The sequence below is a fragment of the Pinus tabuliformis genome, chromosome Q, assembly GCF_031772625.1.
Source record: "Pinus tabuliformis cultivar Carrire ecotype Pingquan chromosome Q, CPIR1, whole genome shotgun sequence".
NCBI lineage: Eukaryota > Viridiplantae > Streptophyta > Pinopsida > Pinales > Pinaceae > Pinus > Pinus tabuliformis.
Genome location: NC_142296.1, coordinates 390,492,552 through 390,498,683, shown reverse-complemented (window position 1 = coordinate 390,498,683; position 6,132 = coordinate 390,492,552).

The following is a 6,132-nucleotide window of genomic DNA, read 5'->3' as shown; positions in this document are numbered from 1 at the left end:
TTTTGCTTTTTATTAGTTTTTACTGCCCAGATCCATTAGTCTCTTGTCAAAGATTTTCACCTGAACTTGTTTCGATAGCATTGAGTGTTTTAGTGGATTTCATAGAAGTTTAAGTCCTAGGGTTTGATTTTTGAGTAGGTCTTGTAGTGACTTTGGCGGTAGAAGTTGTCAAGCCTTAGATCTCTCTGGTTTTGTTAGTCTTCTTAGAAGTCAGACCTGTCATAAAGTCTACCTGTGAGAGCAACTTACCTTTGAGTGGTTTCTTTGGCAAATTTCGAAGTGCTTGTTGATTGAGTATTGAATTCCATTTTATAAAAAGAACAAAAAGATTTGAGTTTTGTTTTGACTGGTCTTTTGATTCTGCATTAGCTGGTCCTTGACTTGATTGTGGTCAAGTAAAACAACCTAGAATCATCCTTGTAGGCTTTTGCCTTGTTAGGTTTGCTTAGAATAAATTTCTTTTTGATTTGCTTGTGAGTCAAGTTTTCATAGATTTTATAGCTTTTGAGATTGATTTTTGTTAAAATAGATTTATATGCTTTATTAAATAAGAGAAAATACAAAAATATCTCCTTTGAAAGTTTTGTTTCAAGTAGCTTTGAGTGATTTTGAGAGAAAAAGAATTTTTTCGTGCACGTAAGGAGTGGTCATGTTTGTATGCTTGGAAAGATAAAGAGAATTGTTTCTTTGATTGTCTTTACTAAGAAAGTTGTTTTCTATAAAATTTGCATTTCTCAACTCTCTTAGTTAGGAATTTCATTGAAAGAGAAAAGTAGCGTAAATCATCCTAGGTGCATTTTTGTAGTGGTTTGAGTCGAGTCTACACACCATTGGTTTCACTTCCGCTACCTTTTGTCTTTAAGAAAAACCATAAAATTAACGCTTAAAGTAAAATCAACGTAGTAACTTTTATTTACTAGGGCTCTGAAACACCAATTTAGATCAGGCTACTGTCTTGGAGTAGGAGAGTTATTAACTCTCCAAGACAACAAAACCAAACAAGTAGCTTATCTTGTGATAGAATAAATCCAATTGTCTCATTTGTACTCTGGGAAAGCTCCTCTTAAAGGAGAAGCACGAGCTCGTGTCCGAACCAGTGAGGGGATCAATCCTCCCTCGTTGGGAACGACGCCAGACACGCACGTATTACAAACGGTAAACCTCGGATTAACCATTGTCGAGGAGCCAGGGGTCACTTGTCGATAAACCTTGGATTATTGTCAAGGAACCGGCAAGGGGATTGAGCTTGATACTCTGCCCTTGCGTGCTGTTGGAGTTTAGACTGTTCCCCCAGGTACATTTGTTGCGGTTGGTAACCTTAGTGACCATTATCTTTAGGATTCTACCGAGGTGACGGTGGAGGGAAGATCCCACTGTACCTGGAGCAGACGTCGGCTAGACTCACTTGGATTTTCCGGGGGGTTCACTTCACTCGAGACGGTTAAAGTGAAGGAACTTGTGCCGGTCTATTCATTAAGCAGGTTGCCGGGGTAACTGTTCCACCCGCCACTTCTGTACTGAATCCGGCGATGTTGGGTTTCATCTCCAACTAGCGTTTTCGGTCTGGAAGGCTACTGTTTGTGCTTGGTTTGACGCCCTAGATTCTTTAGGCGTGTGATTCAAATTTGTTTGGTTCTTTAGCGACTTTAGGTGGTTTGATTTGAGATTTTACTTTGTTTTCGTGTGTAGTAGTTAAAAGTTTTTAGCTGTGGCGGAATTACCGAGACAGTCCCGTAGACTTCGGGGCAAGTCACCTGAGATTGTTACTGGAACTGATTTGTTGAGGAAACTCCGTAGATCACGGGGTGGATCTCCTGAAGACGTCCCGGGTCAGTACGAAGGATTGAAGGTCCTTGTAACTCCTCCTAGTGGCAGTAAAGTAGGTTCACCTGAAGAAGGAGAATCTTCCTTGGTAGTCCATCCAGATTACCAAAGTCTAGAGACAGGTTATAATCCCGAAGCTGTTACAGTTTCTGAGCTTGCTGGTAGTTTTTCATCTACTAGTGATATAGGCGAAGAACCTAAAATATCTGAACCTGTTACTCCGACTTCTAGTGTTCCAGATTCACCAAGAATAGAACGAGTTATCACCGAAAATCTTCCTACTGGTTTGATTGCTATTGAAGAACTTGCTCCAGAGGAAGAAATAGGCGTCTCTAACCTTGAAGATCAACTTACTATTGATCTAAGGGAGCGTGAATCTATCTTTTACAGTCCTCCTAGAAGTACTACTTGGTACCTTTCGTTAACTAATTATTTAGACAACTCAGGGTTAAGTTTTTCTCCACCTCGTACTCCTTTTCCACCTGGAGGTATTTATACTCCTGTAAATATGTCTGGTCAGTCGTCCGTGTTTACTCAAACTCCTGAATCTTTATTACACGACGGTCCTTCTGTTCCCACTAGGTATCAGTCGCTTTCTGGTACCTTTGCGGGGGCATCTCCTCAACCTGTCGATCATGGGTTATTAGCTGGAAATAATGGTAATAGACCGTTGGGTGTAGGGGACATTTACATGATGTCAGGATCAGTTCCCGTTTCTCAACCTCAAGGTGGCCAATTACCGCCTGGGGGGAAGCCTCAATTAACGCCTGGGGGGCAACCTCAAGGTACACAAATTGTGTCTGGGGGGCAACCTCAAGGCCAGTATGTACCTATGGTACAATACCTACCTCAAGGTCAACCCCAGCCTCAATATGTACCCCAGGGTCAACCTCAGTATCAATATCAACCTCAAGGGTATCAACCTCAAGGTCAAGGTCAACCCCAGTATCAGTATTTACCCCAAGGTTATCAACCTCAAGGTCAATACTCGAGTCAAGGTTATCAACCACCTCAGGGTCAGTCTTATGTTCAAGGTCCGGGAAATGTACCTTTCAATTATCAACCCTACCCTCAACCTGGTTATGGATCTCAGTATCCTCAACCTGTTACGGGTCAATACCCCGGAATGATAGTGTGGGATCCATCCCAAGGTCAACAGGTGTTGCAGCCAAGTATACAGTTGTTACCTCAAGCTGGACAACCCGTAGTTTCTGGTTCACCCCAGCAACCGCAACCTGTCCAGTCAAATGTTCAAACTTCTGTAACTTCGGTAGTTACTCAGCCGCCAATTGCACCTAGTACTCCATCTCAAACGGCTGCTGCAACTACCGCTACATCTGCCGCACTTACTTCTGGAGTATCGACAGCTCCAGTTTCTACTGTCTCTGCAACCACTCCTCAGGCATCTTTACCGTTGTCTGGATCTACGATTCAAACCACGGTCCAGATGCCTATAGGTCAGCCTGGTATAAGTACGGTTGTCACTACTCAACCTCAATTTGTTCAACAACCGTACCAGGGACAGTACCAACAAGGGCAAGCTGTCCAACAGCCGGTTTACCAGTATCAACCGTATCCTGGGTACACTTATCAACAACCTCAACAACCCCAGTACGGTCCGGTTAATCCTGGTTTTCCAGGAGGATATAATATCCCTAATGCGATTCCTGTTCCTAGTTATCCTGGATATCCTCCTCCTGGGACTGGTCTTGTGACCCAGAGTTTTAGAGATCCTAACCGGCAATTACCGTTTATTGCAACTTTGGATTTACCAGACTTGACGCGCCTAACGAATGATCCAATTCAATATCTTCAGTTCTGGCCGCCAATGCCAAATAAGTTGCCCAGTGATATACCCAAGTTCGAAGGTAAGCCTGGAGAGGATCCGTCCAATCATGTGATGACTTACCACCTCTGGTGTGCTTCAAATTCTATCTCGGATGATTCGATCCGCTTACGTCTTTTCCAGCGTACACTCATTGGTCTCGCGGCCAAGTGGTACATTGAGTTACCACGGGCCTCTTTTTACAATTTTAGCCAGTTAGCTACCTCGTTCTTAACTCACTTTCAGTTGCCGGTCAGATACGATAACGGCACGGAGTTATTAACTTCACTAAAACAATCGACGTCCACGTATATTTCTGATCACATTCATGAGTGGAGACGTCGAAGGAGGTTAGTGAAAGTTTTTATTCCGGACCAAATCTTAGCTGAATGGTTTGTTAAATCATTATTACCGAAGATTACTGAAGATGTAGCTAAGGCCGGAGTAGTTACTGAGGAGCAAGTCATTGCTCAGGCGCAGTACCTTGACTTAGTTTATACTCAGTCGGGTACGTTACACGAGAAGATCCCAGATCTTCCAAAATCGAATCAAATCGCTGCTGCTCCTTCGGGATCTCATGCCGCTGATGGTATGATTGGTACGGTGAACACAAAGAGTAAGAAGAAGTCTTCCAAGAGTTCTACTACTCCTATAATCACCTTGCCTGATTCCCCGACAGGAGAGTCTTCTCCTGAACTTTCCGCCGATATTCACGCTGTAGAGTCATCTACGGCCAAATCAAAAAATGGTGGAAAGAAGAAAGGAAAGAAGAAGGCTAAAGCAGACAAGGCTCCGAAGGAGAAAACAAAAAAGTCGGAAACCAATGACGAAAAGCGCAAACCTCGATATCCTTGTCTTATTTGTGAAGAGGATCATTTTACAAGAGATTGCCCTCATCGGGCCGAGGTTGTGAAAATAGTCAAAGGTTCTCCCACTCCTGCTGTGTTGAAAGATCCATTTCCAAAGCAGGAGAGTAAGATGATAGGTTCTTCCTCGACTGCCAGTGAAGAACCCATTTTGATGATGTCTCATGTGAGGATTGCGACTCAGTCGCAAGATTATGGTAGTAAGAATCCTGTTGATGGTAAGGAAGCAGAATCTTCTCATTCTAATCCATCAACCTCAGCTCCTGGTTTCGATCCACTACAGATCGAAAAACCTAACCCAGACTTAGTAATCAAACCGCCCGCTAAGGGTGTACTTCGAAGGTCTGCTTTCAATCCACATGCGAGAGCGGCCCAGAATTACAACATTGTTGAGGACTTAGCTGTTTCACCCTCAGCAATGTCGGCTTTAGAAGTGCTGCAATCATGCCCAGCACAACGAAATTACTTTTGTCGGCTATCGGAGCTGTTGATGTTCAGGACCCGAATCTGATAATCTTCGATCTAGAAAATAGTACACCGCGTCTACCCCATCAAATGGCTTTCCAAATTCCAGTGATAGTCAAAAACAGGCCTATTCATCGGACTGTAATTGATGAGGGAGCTTCCACGTGTATTATGTCGATTCAGTGTTGGAGATCGCTTGGTTCTCCTTCGCTGAACCAATCCCCGACCATCCTTAAGGCCTTTGATGGCCGTGGGTTCCGTCCGTTTGGTATTCTACAGGAATTGCCTATAGGGGTAGAAGGTAAAACCGTTAGTCTGGATGTGGAGGTGGTTGATGCCCCTCTAGACTACAACCTTCTTTTGGGTCGAAGTTGGTCATATGCTATGACAGCGGTCGTTTCATCGGTCTTCAGAGTAATAAAGTTTCCACATAACGGTAAGATCGTGACAATTGATCAGCTGACATACTTTTCATCCGACCCAGCCTCTTCAGAGAGTATCCAGCATGTCGGTAAGACGACAATCCCTTATAGGGACGTTGGCGTAGGTTTAGTTAAAGATTCCGGTTTACTGGGAACTTTTCCTTTCCCTCCAATCAACGCAGACCCTTCATTTGCATCAATTCATATGATTACATCAGACACCATTATTTACGATGATCCTTGGATTGTCCCATCTGAATCTGAGATAGACTCATTCGGTGATGCTATGCCTTTGAGTCCATATGAAATTGCTTATGAAGCCATCATGTCTTTTACCGACTCGCGTTCAACCCAAATCGACCAAATGAATGTGGTCAGTGAAGGTCACTTTTCACATCAACCTTAGAACGGATAGCGTTTCCCGAAGTCGTGTCATCTGACGAGCAACTTCGCGAAATCCTAAGTGTAGACGATCTACCATGGGAAGATCTTCATCATAGATCTTCGTTTTTACCTGAGGATGATGCTTTTGAAAATGATTTTTCATCTATCTTTACCGCCGAATATGTCAAAGACGCTCAGAATCCAACGAAACATCCTGATTCAGAGTTGAATTTAGGGAATATTTCTCGCACTATTCCCATTGACATTTCAGTGAAGCCCGGAATTGAGGAAAACATTCATATAGGTGCCTCATGTACAGAAGATGAAATTCAAACTTACAAGGCCC